This window comes from Carassius auratus, unplaced genomic scaffold (genome assembly GCF_003368295.1).
Source record: "Carassius auratus strain Wakin unplaced genomic scaffold, ASM336829v1 scaf_tig00017026, whole genome shotgun sequence".
Taxonomy (NCBI): domain Eukaryota; kingdom Metazoa; phylum Chordata; class Actinopteri; order Cypriniformes; family Cyprinidae; genus Carassius; species Carassius auratus.
In genome coordinates this window covers 282,413-298,808 of record NW_020524730.1, presented here as the reverse complement: position 1 = coordinate 298,808, position 16,396 = coordinate 282,413, and the positions used below count along the sequence as shown (strand labels likewise).

The window sequence follows — 16,396 nt, the reverse complement described above, 5'->3', positions numbered from 1 at the left end:
TCCATATGCCTTTTATTAAAAGGGGGCAATGAAGATTCAACAGTCGGGAAACCTTACTCTTAAAATTAGAACAAAAAAAACAAACAAAAAAACAAAAACAAAGAGAAGATCATTTTATTGTCCTTAAAGAAATATTTGTTCATCTATTGAGAAAAGTGCACATTCTGCTCCAATGCCAGTGGACCACTTCCTGTATGAGCTCTGTCTCTGCTGAAGGTTTGAAGTAGCACTCTGGTGTATTGATACAAAATACTACACACTCTCTTTTAACTGTCAATCTTTAAAATATCTTGCTCTCTCTCGTCTTTCACCGTTTAGCTCTAGATGAACACTGCCATTACTGTTTGCACGTCTTTTAATACAGACAACCTTCTCCTTTTGTCCCGGTTCTGTCTGCCATGTCCTTGTCTCATTATTGACTGGAGCAGTAATGATTATTTTTCCATTGGTGTGAACTGAATATGAAATGGCCCTGACTTTACTCTTGGGGCCAGTGGCATTGGCATTGAACCATCCAGCAATATTAAAGAAATAGCCTTGGACTGTAGAGTTCTAAAAATTGAATGGGCACCTCATAATTCAACCAAATAGAAAATAACAAATTAATACAGTGTTGCAAACAGCCCAGGAAATGTGCATATGCAGGCATGACATCCATTGTGAATATATAACGTGGCGGTTGAATCGTACCTGCACATGGATTACAGGTCTGCAAATGTGGGAGTGAATTAAAACTCAAATCTCCAGTCAGCCAGTGTACGCCCACAGCGTCTTCAAAATGAATGTGTTAAAAGTCATTAAACAGCACTCAACTTAATCATTCTTTTACTTTTCATAATTAGGACCCTGGGCTACTGTCGGCTCTGGCACTGTTCACATTTGGCTTTCGGCCACAAGTTGACTAAAGTTAAATTAGGCAAGATGACTTCTTTATTAATGCATTTGCAGCGTAAATGACAAGCGTGCTATATATCCAACCATTATGAGATATTTACAGCTCTAAATGTAGCAGCACGTTACATTTGCCATATTTGTTGTTTTTCTCTCTCACTTGGTTTTTATTTTTTATTTGCAACCACCAGACATTGTGATTGAACATACACTGTGTGGGATAATAGATATAGATATAGATGCTTTTAAAATACAGCTCTATCATACATACTCTGTTTATTGGCTTCTTGCATTTATGTATTGCATTGCTGTATCTGATTGACTGCATGAGAAAAACAAAACAAAAATTCTAAACATGAGGCAAGAATAGTTGAAGCCTGAATCACATTTCAGGGTGAGTGCAACAATTTTTCAGTGTTTTCTTAACCTTCTGAGAAGAGATTACGTAAAAAAAAACAAAGTAATATGGATACTTTGAATGTACCTTAGATCAGTTATTTAATATTATTTCTTCATGAATGTTTGCTATCAGCCCATGTTGTATAAGGGACATTCTCCTTATTATGTTGGCAAATGAAAATAATATCAATGTTGTTATAGATTATTGGACATTACTATTTTTGAAGCAGTTTGGAAATTAAACATTTTTTTACAAACACAAATGAGTTTGTTAATATAGATGCATGAATTTACAATCCCAAGGACTTTGCTTCCTCAGATGACTGCTTAATGGCTGTATATTTGGCTCCTTGAGCACACGGCATGTCTATTTGTTTTAGGTCAGACAATTCACCTTTTTGGCTATCCAGCTGCATGGCTCTAAAATAATTATGAATTTCCTGTAAACAGGAGGACCCTAAAGGAGTTTGCCCAGAGGGCCTTATAAGTGCACCCTGGCGTGATGGTGATTATAATTTATTAAAGTTGTGATCATCTCTAACTGACCTGCAGTGAGCAGCTCTGGTTTGCTGTTCCTGGGATCTGTGGTGTTTAGTTAGGTTGTGGGTTTGGTAGTGGATTGCTGTCACAAGCATCTCTTCAGTCCCTCCTCTGTAAATAAAGAACACTCTTCTCTCCACTGTAACGGAAGGAGCCAACGACAGACACAGTGGCTTTTGTTAACAGAAAATAAAACAAAAGGAGGGAATGAAAGTGGCCAAAGGGGGAGAGTGTCCAAAATAAACAGGAGATCTGGTGTTCTTGTCGTGCTGCGGGGTTCGTGTGGGTCGGGCAGTGTTCATGGAGGAAGGGTCCAGGTAAGGGGCGGAGTCCGCCGAGGGGCGGCAGCTTCCTCTAACGGCCGCATCACTCTTGTTGGCCGCGATGCTGGCAGGGGATGGACGGCCCGGCATTCTGGCCCGTCGGCTGTGTAAACGAGTGCGGTTCTCGTCCGGGCTGTGGGTCTGGCAGCTCACGTATCTGGTGGCACGGGAGTCCCTCAACGCATCTTTCCTGGACCCACGATGACACCAGTGTGCACGGGGAAGAGACCAGTCTCCCAATGTGTGATGAGGCTCCATTTCCAACAGGTGTGCCCCATCACACGCCGCCAGCCCTGGCTCATCTAGTCCCCCTCCTCTCTCACACCCACTACTGTCAGGAGCCTGGTGAAGGGCGGCGATTTAGGACGGGGTGCCGATGATAACCAGGGAGGAGGCAGCTGTCTCGTCACACCATGCTGCAATTCCTGGGGGGAATTTTCCTCACAACATCATCCTCTTTTGCTAGTGTCACTCTACTGTCAGCTTGCCTATCCATTGTTCTATTCATCCTTCCATCCATTTGAAACATTAGCGCTATAGTCTAATGTGTCTTGACATGCATTACCCCCAGCCCCACCTTCCTGTGCAGTACACATACACACACACCTTTGTGTACTTGTGATATGTACATACCAGTAACTCTCAGCTTCCCATACTGTATTCAGTTATAAAAGCATTTAGAGCTATATTTCTGAGTGCAGAGTTTTAATTCTAAACTCTGTTCAAAAAGATGCATAATATCTGAGCTGTTCTCCCTGTAATTTGGTTTTATATTCAGTGTTGGCGTAATCTGCGAGAATTAAGTCTTCTTTTAAGTCAAACACCGATATCAGTCAAGCTCTCATGCATTTGTAGTGTATAATGCACATTTATAGTATGATTTAGCGTGTTTGGGAGGTGTGTGCTGGAGGGTGTCAGATGCAATTTGAATTTGGCTTGAGGGGCGGGGGGAAATCAGATGCTTACTCACACAGACTCCATCAAAGACCAACAGAGAAACTTCAATATTCGCCTTGCAGCTGTCATCCAGAGTCAGAGAGCATCAACCAGTGAGACTTTAAACCAGCATTCACCCACTGAGTGACAGGTGCAGGGCTAAATGATGGCTCTTTGGAGCTTCCATCGAATCCGCTCCCAAAAAGAAAGCGAATGAGATGCGAGGAACATTGAGTCTCGACAGCCCGAAGATCTGATCAGCATCCCTCACCTCAAAAGACGGAAAATGCCACTGCAGCATTCATAGACGTTTCTGGAGCGAGCTTTAGGATTTGATGCAAACATGCTGCTTCTGGGGAGTTTAAAATAGAACTTGTACATTCTTTCCATGGACTATCAGAGGATGTCACGGTTTTTCAAAGAATAGAAATGGAAGTGGAGAGAAACGGGCACAGTCTGCTTGACGTAGTGACCCTTTGTTGACCTTTCTTTTGAAATTGCATTGTTCCCTCACACTCATTGGGTATTCATCTCACCCTGTATCTTTTAACTGCTGTCTGCATAGATGTTTCCTCGAATGTGTAGAGCCTCTGGCTGTAATATATTTAAATGGTATAAAGTACCTCATTTTCCCAAGGATATGCCCTGGTTCGCTGTTCCCATAAACAAGCACTTAGAATACAAATGGCAGAAATCTGGGCAAATACCTCTGAAAACATCATTCGTTTCCCTCCTTATGAAGCCATTCGTTTTCTCACTGAGGGGTGGAGAGTTGCGAGTTAACTCGATTGTACGTGAAAATCTAAATAATGTGCATTGCCGGGGATGGCCTCAAAAATAATTGCTATCAAGCTGGATGTGAGAGTGGGAGAGGCGACGAGATGAGCTCGTCAGAGAGAAGAGCCATTTAGCAGAAGTGACAGAAGACAAGATGTTCTCCCGTGGGTGTTTTTGCCACACTCGGAGACCTTCACTTCTAGGGGTCCAGTAATTACAACAATTAAGATGGATATCTCTCATGTCATCTTAATCGGGATGTAGGCACTGATTCATCATTGTCATGACAAATTTGGCTTTTTTTAATTCATAGACTTCCTTTTGCAGGTTTCGCAGCTTTTTTGTCCCCCACAACATGTTTAATTGCCCCAGAAATTTATATGCTGCTACTTTGAAGGAAATGCAGCTGGGCTCCAAAGCTGATAAGCATTTCAAAAGTGCAGTGTCCTCGCACCTCAAGTTAGTTATTTCAATAGTTTTTATTGTGCTGTAGAAAGGCTTTATTGTTATTTCTTTGTGAAACACTTTGAAAAGAGCCCCTGAAGTTGCGGACTCCTTTGTTTTCTCAGATTAATTCGATGTAAAACTTTATAGAATGAGATGAGCAGCTGAAGGTAGTTGCTCTCAATTTCTCCGTAACAACCTTTTGCACCCCCACTTTGTCTTATCGAGCTAATTGTTTGAACAATGACTTGCGATGAGCAGTGACTGGAGTGAGAAGGAGGGCGAAGAGAAAGTAATGACAGAAGCTTTTTCAAGCCTAGCCAAGACAATGGAGACAACAGCATCAATAAAGAGTAAACATTCCTCCACCTCTCCACACAGTCTTTAATGGAGTTCCCAGCTTTTGGCGGAGATAGATGAGGGCTCATTCAGAGCAGCGAGTAGTTAGATGTGTGCTCTCTCAAGCTAACTAGCTATTGGTTTGGAGAGGAGAGTCAGAGACCGTACAGCATTAAAAGGTGCGTGATTAAGGACTACGTTTGATGGAAAACCGAGCCCTATTGACAAGCCTTTGTCTCCTCTTCCCATAAGTCCCTCTGGGCTGCGCTATGCGAGGAATGGTTGCAAGTGGATTCAGAAAAGTTAAGGTGATTGATTGCTTTGCAGCAGTTTCTGTGCCTGCCATTGATTTCAGTTGAAGTCTTACATTTATATTACTGCTACAGTAATCATTATTCCCTTGGCACTTTGATAAGAGCAATAGGTGATTAAGATGCCAGTACATAATTAATTTGCACTGGCAGATAGGTTATAATTTTGGCCGCCTTTCTTTTACCTTTTCTTTGGCACTACACCTTTTAATTTACTTTCTACCTTTATTGTCCCTGAATACACATTCATTCACGCCACATCTTCATGTTGCAGTCATATAAATGCATAGATGTATACAAGCTGTACACGTGTTAGCAGCAGCGCAAGTGTACATTAAACTCGGTTACAGCGGTTGTGTGCTGTTCCGATTTTAAAGTCTCAGATGTGCTGTCAGAGTGACTGGTCTTCTCATCAGCGCTCTGATCTTCTGACACTTCAGAGGTTCACTTTACATACCTGTCATCTCTTAATGCTCTCTTCCTCGTGCCCGCCAGAGCTCCGTCACAGACTTATGCTCTTTGGAGATGGAATGTTTCTCTCTTCCACCACATTTAATTCAGTAAGTGGTATTGAGTGAAAAGACTTCTCAATGCACAGTTTAAAGATGAGTAGTGAAACTCTTGCGGTTGAGGCATTGGAGGGCAGAGTTTGAAATAAAGGACTGTTTCGCCTACAAATGCTTGTCAGCGTCTTTGTTCTAAATTCTCCAAAGACACAGGTGAGCAGAATCCCGGATGAGTGTTCTCCTGCAATGCTGTCTGTTAATAATAATAATAATAATAATAATAATAATAATAATATTCTACTAAGAATAATACATGTTCATAATGTTAGAATTCTTAATATTAAATGTGTAGTTTATAATATAATTTATAATATTAGATATGTATTATAAATTATATATTCAAATTAATATGATTTTAGTTTTGAGTCAGATTGGAAAATTTACATGAGTTGTGGGATATTTTAGAATCTTGTGCTCGGAAATCTATTGAAGACGTTTTTCCACAGGCTAAGGATCACAAATCGACACTTTTGTAGTGTGGACTGTTATTTATATTTCTTGTTCATATTTTTCTGTCATTTCCAGGTTTAATTTAGGCCACATCCACAAGAAGCCAGAGCTTTCCCTATCCAATCTTTTGTTTTTCTTCGTTCTAAAAACATGGCGTTGTCTCAAAAAATATTTGCGTACACGCAAAACCACTGAAACTAACGCAAAACGATGTAGTATACATGCCAGGCCAGTATGTGGCGGTGTAATTCTGCCACAGATATACACTACAACGGAAAAGAATACTTGGAGCATGCGCATAAACCTTGCGCACTGTATACAAAATTTTTGCTTTAGTAATTTGCTTCATATTTTTGTTTAGTAAAGTTAATAGGCTCAGTAGCTTTTGCAGCACGAACACAATCATGTAGTCTGCCGTTGTTGCTGTCACATGGTGTAGCGGTGTCTGAATAGGGGCAAGATGAGTGATGACATCATCGTTTCACAAAATTAGGGGTGCACAATATTTATCGAACGATGATTAATACGCATCTCATCAGTAAAGCCGGTTATCTAATCAGCAGTAAATATCATCAGGTGCGTGATTTCACATGGAGCAGCTGTTACTACACAGAGCCATTGTTAACTGACAAGCTGCACAAATCCACTTTCATTATCACCATTGATTTGCGGTGAACACCTGATGGCATAAATCATCGGCCGATATATATCGGTGCACCGCTACACAAAATATACAGATTGGCTGTATACATGAAAACCCAAGGGTTTTGTTTTTAGAAATATCCACTCTGGGACCCAGTTTAAAAAAATATTAATTTCAGGCTCCCAAAACGCCAGATCTGTCTGGATGAAACGCCAATATGATACAAAATGTTTACATATATAGCTAAATGCGTCTCCGTGAGGACGGGTTCTTAGATATTATTTTGATTTTTGAACCCCATTGTATATACAACAACAGAAATAAGAAATGTAAATGTCATAAAGCAGCATATTTTTCACATTTACTGCTTTAGGCTCTGAAAAACAATGTAAAAAATAAATAATAATTGTGCAATTGTTTACAACAGCAAAGAGGAGAAGCACTGAGTAAACATACTCAGTCCTGCAAGGGCTCTACTTTAATTGCATCATGTAAGGAGCAGTGCTGTGATTGCTGAGCTGTGTAGCTGTGTATGTGCCTGCGTGCCTGGGGCCTCCATGTGCTTTCGTGAGTGTGCGTACACCCACACTCACAGACAAACACAGTGTGGGATGCTTGGAACCTGCTCAAAGGGAAAACATACACAGTATAGGAACAAGGAACAAGTTTCTTCCATGTTTGTTCTTGGGTGTTTGTGGATTTGTGATGGTTCTGTGAGTGAGTGAGTTAGTGAACCCAAGCTCTTGGTTCAGATGCTCATCTGCATGCACATGTATGTGTGTGTTTGAGCGACGTGTGAATTGGCAAGGGATTCAGTGAAAGCGTCCTGTGTGTGGTGCTGTATTATCTGGGCAGCACCTCCACAGCTGGCTGACTGTCAGCTTGGCTGCCTCAGCGGAGGGATCCTCTGTCTCCCATGTCTGAGCTATCATAAGGCAATGTGGTATTTACGCGGCCTCGCTTGTTTACTCTGGCAACTTGAGAGAGGAGGAGGAGAGGGGCTGGCTATGGCATGGGATTCCTCCAGCACTGGAGTAAAACACACACACACACCAACACCTGGAATCTGAATGCTCCAGCCAGGGTGGGCTATGGTGGATGATTGTGCCAGCACTTGCCCTTCTGTGAAGATCACACTGGGACTTACTCTCTTTTTATATTCTGATTACACTGTCAGGTCTCAACAGAATTTAAGTTAAGGTTGAAAAAGTAATCAAGTTACATTTCTTGGTTTTCCAGGTGTTTGAACAGAAACCTCTACTTTAAGAATCCTAAAACAGAAACATAAATAAACTGCACGTGTATTGATCAAGCTTTAAATGTTTTCTTTAAGTAAATGCTGGCTGATGATGGTATCTTTTAGTTTGTCACATTAAATGATAAATTTGCTTAATCTAATGTGTGAAGAGTTTAGAGAACGCTCATTTTGTCCACAGTAACCTGCCATATTTTTCAGTTTACATGTGTGTTTCCTAGTTATGCATGCACAGTGTGTGCCATAACTAAAATATTTAACAAAAATATAATGCACATTTATGTTTACATGTTTTTGTGTAATCTATAGGCCTCTTGAATATAACCTTAGTAATAAAAAGTGCTTCACATTCTCAAACAGATTTCACAAATGCACATTTCTGCCCTCTGCATTACAAATAATTTTGAGGTCTTTGCTTTTGATACTCTGCATAAATAGTGCGTCTGAAGTAAGATATTTGCCTTGAATAGTTAGTTTGAAGTCGTTATGGCATTGATCAACACTGGCACATGCATAAGTACACTCTTTGTGTGTGTGTGTGTGTGTGTGTGTGTGTGCATGAGCTATATTTAAAATATTTATATATATTTATATTTAAAATTGAAGTTGAGTTGTAGATGTTAAGTCTCACCAATTGAATGAAGAAGTTAGTGTAATGGCTTGTGTAATCAAACAAATATAATAACATTAATATAAATATTTAAATTTTAGATGTAAAATAATTAATTTGGTTTTTGCTTTAATTTTTGGTCTGAAATTCCATTATCAGTTCATTGCATTGAGAAGTTATATAGAAATTGTGATCTCATAAATTTGATCTGAGTTTTAGAGCATTAATAACATGCATAACAAGCATATGACAATGTGTTTCTCAGTAATGAGATTATCCTTAAATGTTAAGAAAAGAATGTTAATGTCTTTTAACTGTATGCTGACTTATCTTATTTTATATTTATTTTATTTTTGCATGGTGGAAATTACCTTTTGATTGAGCTAATGAATTGTGCATGTCAAATAATTGGGGTTTTTGTGTACACCTTTTTTTTCTTTTTTCTTTTTTTTACTTTTTTGGGATTTAATCTTAGAGAGAGAGCAAGTCTCTTTGATTTATTGGTTTTATCCATATGCAGATAAGCCATATTGAAATCTGTATGTGCGACGGTGCAGGATTCTGAAGTGGTGTTCAGAAACTTCTGCTAAAAGAAACTTTACTTTATTATCAGAAAGTGAATTTAATATTCCCCGGGGTTATGCTAACATTAAATGAGATTTTCTTTTGGTATTTTTATGCTGGTCACTATTTAAATTGGATCCGCTGACCGTTTAAATTAGATGAAAAAAAAAAAAAACAGTTGGGAACATTTATCTTCATGGTAAACAACCTACATCCTTTGAGACCAGTTTTTTTCCCTTTCTGGTCCTTTTCTTCAACTTTCATTTTGCGCCTAAACTGATTCCTTTCATTTCACTTTGTGTGCAGTATTATGGTACCTATTTTTTCTTAACCTTATCCCTTGATAAAGTGATCTCTGTGTTGTATCATTATACAGAAGGAACTAAGGGTGGGAGATGCAGGACTTTATGAGAAGGCATGAATCTTGTCTCAAGGTTTGCAGAATACAGATGACAGGTGCTACAGATGTCGTAGATTCTGTAGATAAAGTAGACTTTAGTATTCTGAATTACCATAGCTATAGCTGTAACATCCTTCAAGCGGCCCCACCAACCTATCGATTCTGTGCTGGTTTCGGGAACATAAGAAATCGATCGTTGGGACAGATAGATTTTTTTTAAGTAGCAGATTTTGTATGTGCTGGTTTTTAATGGTTGCCTTTGATGGATGTTAAGGAATATAGTGGTCAGAGTGCTGGAGACGTCCACGGCAGCTTAGACAGGATCTGCCGGAATGATTTATGCATTCCTCCCTGTGATCACAGCATTATGGATAGTAAGAAATGGTGCAAATGAAAGCTTCATTTACTTCTGCATTTCAGCATGAACTGACAGTGGGTGGATGTTTGCTTTCTGAACTGCACCAATTGTGTTACATAAAACAAATTTGTACTTTGTCCTTGAATATGTTTTCTAAAACTGCCTTTTTTTTCTGTTAATTTCCTCTTGCGCTTCCCAGATCATCACTCTGTCTTACAGCTGACAATTGTTAAGCAATTTTCCTCACTTTAACTTTCTTTCTGTTTTTAATTTTAGTTTGATGAATTACAGTTGTCTATTTTGGGGTGTTTGTTTGCGGTGATAGACAAACATAAAGTGCCCAGGCAAAAAACAATTTCCTCACACCATGTTTCAGTCACTTAAATACCCATCATTTCAGCCAGACAACTTAATGTTTTGTTTCCCTGTTTATGGAGCATCATGTGGGCACAACGTGTAAATGATTGTCACTGTTGTCAGAGCTATTAAGTTGCCCACGATTCTCTGTTATTAGTGCTCTCCTAATTCTGTCAGCTCCACGGCCGTCTCCAGCCTTCAATATCACCCGCTGTTGTTTATTGGAATCCTTTCCAGAATTTGATCAAATTAAGACCCTGATTATTTTATTTGCCGGATGAGGACTTGTTAATGATCTTTCAACAAATTAAATAACCTTGGGCCATGCTAGGATTAATTAGATAATAAGAATCACATCTCTTTTTATCTTTTTTCCCCCTCCACTAAATGCATTATGTCTTGATGGTACTAAGATCTAAATTGGTTTTCATTTTAAGGGCAGATCCTAAAACCAGCTACTCTCAGTCTCGGAAACTAAACTCGTTCGCAGCTTTCAAAAAAGGAAATGGCTAGGGGTTAGTTAAAGAGTGGTCTGTTCCTTCATCACACTCACATCACATCCGTCTTGTCCGAGACTGAAACTGATTTATTGCACCTTTTATTTAAGGAGGCATTTGCCAATGGTTTGTGATGATGAGAATGTATCTCCAGCCATGTTTCACTGCGTTCCCCAGAGCAGTAAAGTTTGACGCTTGCACCCCAAATTAAAGTCAGGAAGAGCAGCGCTAAAATCGAAAATTGTGTGAGCCTTCCGTTACATATGGGAATTTTCATGTAAAAGTTTTTCTGTAGTAACTAAAGAACAGGAAGAGAAGACTCCCTCTTGGTTATTTCTGGATTGACAGAGCCCTTTTTCAGGCTACTGACACCAATTAACTTGATACTCGAAAAGGGTTGCAGTTTTACTGAAAAGTCGAAGAGGCGATCGGGCCTCATCCGTCACTTCAAGCAGTGCTTGTTTATTTACTGTAGGTCAATATAGAACAAAGACACACAGTTTTGACCGGGTCTAGATCCAGACGTAATGTAAGATGAACTAAAACAGTGAGAAATAAAGCTTTCACTGAAATAGAATAAGCAGTAGAAATTACATTAGGAGCTGGACACCCAACCAACACTGTAATGTATCTGCTTGTCCTTTTATTTACATATATAATACATGTGAATACATATTAATCATTATATAGTTAAGTTAGACACTCTGCTAGAAGTATCCTATGTTTTGTTGTTATTTTTCTTATTTAATTTTTTTATACTTTTATTTCTACTTCAAATGTATTTATTTTTTAGATATGTAGAGACTTCACACGACATGCACACACATAAATGAAAACAACAGTTGTAACAATGTGAAATTATGTCTTCATGTTCAATCATTTACAGCAATCCTGTGGAAGGCCATCCACAAAGCACTGCCTTGGATGTGTTTCTATGGCCTTTTTTCTGTTGACTTCTTTTGAAGTATACTTTCTGTTCTTCTTCCGCCTCTCTGCAGCCCACGGCAGTGTACTGGCACCTGTTCTTTCAGGTGAAGCTGGTGTGGATAGGGTTTGAATGTAAGAACTGTGTCTGAGATAAACAGGAGAGTTTAAAGACTGGCTGTATGCGCCAGTACAATTCAAATGAGCAGCACATAAATCCTATTAGATAAGTGACAGAGAATTAACAGGAAGAAAGAATATGAAGAATGTCTGACCGGTATTTATTAGACTCCGTCAGAGGGAACTAAGGAGATTTGGGAAGCTTGTATCAATCACGGGCAGTCTGCAAAGATAAACCCATTACTAGTAAGTTAGCAAAGGGCTGCAGAAAATTACAGCTGCTCCCATTGGTGCAAAGCTGTTCGACAAATTGTTCACAGATTCCCAACACCCCGTTCCTGAAAGACGATTAAGTCAGATTTTAATACTGGCACGCCTGCTTCAGTAAATGAGCCAAGTTAGTTGTTCTTTTATTTAGCTGTACCTTCAGTGAAGTGGTACTTAATTTTGCCTCCACTTTGATTCTTATTTCTGTATTCCTTATTTCTGTTTCTCTGTGTTCTTCTGCTCTCTCCCTCACATGTTCTGATTTCGTGCTACTTTGGTATCGAGGCCTGTTGAATCTATATTTATTTTCTGTTATGTTACTAAATGAGACCTTATGGATGTGCAGTGCAAACGGGAAACAATGGGGACCTAGTGGCAGCAGACAATTTTTAAATCACGTGACATTGCCCCTCACTTTGACTGGCCAGTGTCCCTGAGGTGTGGTCTCATTAGATTCGGCCACTTGTTCATTGATCAGGGTGGAACTTTGAGCATCCACTCACCAGCCCTTAACCTCTGAACAATGGTAAGCTAGCAACTGTAGTTTGTATATAGTTTTGGCTGGCAATCTTGAAAAAAAATAACTGATACAGCAAGCGTCTCTTTCTGCTGTTTTCATATTGCTTAGCATTTGTATTTTTTAGGAAATGTCAGTGGATAGTTTCCTGGACATTTCAGCATTACAAAATAAATCACAGTTTTAACCTTTGTCCACAATGGATTCGTTTTGATCGCTCCGACAAAGTGGTACCTAATCACAGCAGTAGACTGTTTTAGGCTTATGGTGCTTTAAACCATTTGTCTTCAGAATTAAACCCCCGAGGCTCACATACTAATCGGCCTTTGCGATGCTTGCTGAATCCCACATTGGCTCATCAGTATAATACTTCCCATTTAATTGCAGAAGTAAGAATGAAATTGGCTGTGTTCATGTTAAAAATGTCTGGGGTTGAATGAGAACGGGAGACTGGGTAATCCACTGAGGAAAACGGTTGGAGAAGTTGCCACTGAGTTGCAAGGAAGTGTCCCAATCCTGATAATTAAGTGTTCAGTGAAACAGTGTGTACTCTCCTGATCCTCTGACAAGAGCAGGAAACAGTCCGGTAACTTGTGTTAATGACCTCTTTGCTGAAAGTGTTATTTATTAATTGCATTAGGTCGGAAATATCCCCCATCTCCAGTCTGCTTTATCCACCTCTTGGGATATGATTTCTTATAGCCACTTACAGTAAAGGGAAGGCATTGGGTTTCATCATAGATCGCTTGTCTGACAAAAGCATCTGTTTCGACCGCCGTTTTCCTTTCGACTAAATTACACAGTCCCGTACATTGATTTTTATTATTTATTTTTATTTCAAATTAATAACTTCAGGTACTTAATCAATTGTAATTTTAGAAGTAGCAATTTATGTCCGGGTTTAGCCAATCCTTTTGAATTAAACATATGGCTTTACGCAATTGTGTTTTTTTATGTTAAATGTTCCACAAGAGAAACTGAAATAATTACAAAAATTGCATCATTACATTTGCTTGCCAACTCCAATTAAAGGCATTTACATACACAATGAGCTTTTGGATAGCTTTGCCACAGAGTTAGGTACAACCAGCGGCTACAGCTTGACATGTAATTCATTTGGGCTCTGAGGAGTCCTGTAGGCAAAAGTTAATTTCCTAAAATTAAACTTACCATATTAGCTGAAAAGATTAATGGTAATCTGAACGGTAGGTCTCGGCAGCGTCATATTGCTACAACGCTCATGGGTGAAGAGTGAACGCTAAGAGACTGGGGGTATGTCAGGTTTGGCCTGCCTATTATTAACAGCTAAAAAAGAAAAAAAATGTTTGACTCTAGTGGGTTTATCTGGCAGGTTGCCCATCGTTCTGTGGAGGAATTTGACCTTTCATGGCTTTTTGAATTTGTTAGGAGTGTAGGACTTTTACTCAATACCTGAAGCTGGAAAGGTATAGTTTTTGGTGTTTTTAGATAGTACTGACTGCCTGTTGTTCCAAGTGTATGCGTCTATATCAGGGCTCTTATACTACTGTTTCAGCTATTAAAATAAGTTCAGTTTTGTATTTAATAGCAAAGTGATTATATTTACTTTCATGTTTTTTTTATTAAGTTTATTTAGAAAGAAAAAAATATCTTTCAACTAATGCAAGATAAAATATAAATGAGTCAATAATATTATAATATACAAACACCTATACTCAAAAACATTTTTTGTAATATTAGTTTTAATACTTACTTAAATTATGTAATTATATATATATTATGTATAATATATTATAGGATAATGTTGATATTTGGCAAAATGCTCCTCTCTAGAGTAAATGTTTCTAGCTAAATAATGAGCTCATGGTCACTGAATATGTTCTTCTGTGGTAAATGTGATGTTATGTGACATTGTTTACAAACTATTGTTGTCTTTCCATGGATGAAAAACTAATCAAGTGATTACATGATACGGATACGGATTTCAGGTAGTTGTATTCTTTGTTTGAACATACCTCCAGATGTACATTCATGTTTATTTCATGCTGTAACTGCTATTAAAGCAGAGATGATCAGTTTGACTGCCGCTTCTCTTGAACTGGGGCAGAACAGCAGTCTGTCACTCCACATCAGACTGTGCTAAAACGGCATTTAATATTTACAAAAATGGACAGAATTTGAAATGTGAGACTTTGTTTCATATCAAAAGTAACAAATCATAAAGCTAATTGCATGTTACTGGATAGGAAGCACGCTAAAATGTTCCTTTCATTATGTAACAGGCTGGACTAATCTAATCTTGGAAGTTATCAATTTGTGTCGTTTCATATAAATGAGAATCGATTAAAATTGAGAATTTAAAATTATTATTATTATTTTTTTTTTTTTTTAACCCAGCTCTATTATAGGTTGAGATGCCCAAGGCGGAGCACTGAGGTTTGGTGAGAGTGGATGGGGTTGGAGCTGTTGCAGTCAGCTGAGACTCCAGGCAGCATTAACTAGCCGAAGGCAGTGGAGCTGAAATCTTGGGGCTCGGCCCACCACTGGCCCCTCCGCTGGTCACCCTACACAGTGGGGTGGACCGCAGACATCACCCATCCACCTCAGTCTGACGGCCCGCCTCAACTCTGGGCTCTCATGGTTGCTAACAGCCTCAACAACTTTTCTGTCTTATTGACAGTTGTGTTTGCACGGACCTGCAGGGCTTTGAAAGATTTATAATACTTTTGCACAAATATCATGCTTTGGGAATGTTAAAAGGCCCTGAAATAGCACGGTCCCCAGCGAACATACTCCTTTAATAAGAAAACAGCCAGTGGAGCAGAGAGAGAAGACAAAAGCTGCAAAGCAGACAGGACATTTGTTAGAAGCAGCAGCAAGAGCAGACAGCGAACTGGAATCTTTCGCAGAAAGAGCTGTTGCTTAAAAGCTGTGACTGCGCAATGCTCGTCCAAAGTAGTCATCTTTGCTGTGGGAAAGTGTGATAGTGGGAGTGTGGCATCCGTTATCATGCTTGTCTCCTGACATCCCCTTCCGTATGATCCTGCCTTTTGTGTGCATCGATGTCAGGAGGGTGTGATGGAGCAGCGTCAAAACAGAATCAACAACTTCTGCCGACAAGAAAGAAATCATTTCCCCCTCTACATGCCTCACATCTGAAAACAAATACATTTGCTCCCTTGTGCCTCATAGGGAATGTTTGATATGCACAATATGTAATAGAACAAGTGACAGAGGAAAAGGATAAAAAAACACACTAATTTGGGTGATGTTTTCTCTTGTTGTTTATGGATATTTTCTCCTTTGAAATGTGAGAATGAACTGTCAATCTGTGGCATGTGAAGTTGAGAGACTTTTGTCTTTGGGAAGATTCCTCCTTTTCGTCATGGTAAAGTGATCTGCTAAAGTGTGTTAATGTGGCTTCCTCAAACTGACAATTGTTCAACACAAGAAACCTTTGCTTACTCCTCTCTCTCTCTCTCTCTCTGTCTCTGTCTCTCTCTCTCTCTCGCGTGCGCTTACTCGGATGCACTATCATAATGTAGAATGATAATGTAAATAAAAAGCTTGCATACTGAGAGATCGATCAGTTTGAAGCAGACATGGGGACTTGTGACTTGGTGACTTGGACTCGAGTCGACTCGAGTTGCTATTTTTAGGACTTGAGACTTGACTCGGACTTGGAAGTTAAAGACTCGGGACTTGACTTGACTTGAGACACGATGACTTGAATGACTTGAGTGTTAATTACATCATGTTTTCAGTTTGAATATAAAATATATAAATTATTTTTTAAAATAAAGTTGATTACTCAGCTGGAGCGCAGGCTGAGAATAGCGTCGTGACTGGATCAGGACACTATCATCAGTCATGCCCTCTCTACCTTACACACACCACGCCCACTTAAATCAGATATCACATCACATCAA

At 39.2% G+C, this 16,396-nt stretch overlaps 1 protein-coding gene across 6 annotated transcripts in view; it reads left to right on the top strand.

Annotated features, from left to right (window-relative positions):
- LOC113075386 (protein diaphanous homolog 2-like) overlaps positions 1–16,396 on the top strand; it is a 335,815-nt gene that overhangs the window by 47,273 nt on the left and 272,146 nt on the right. The window lies entirely within an intron of this gene.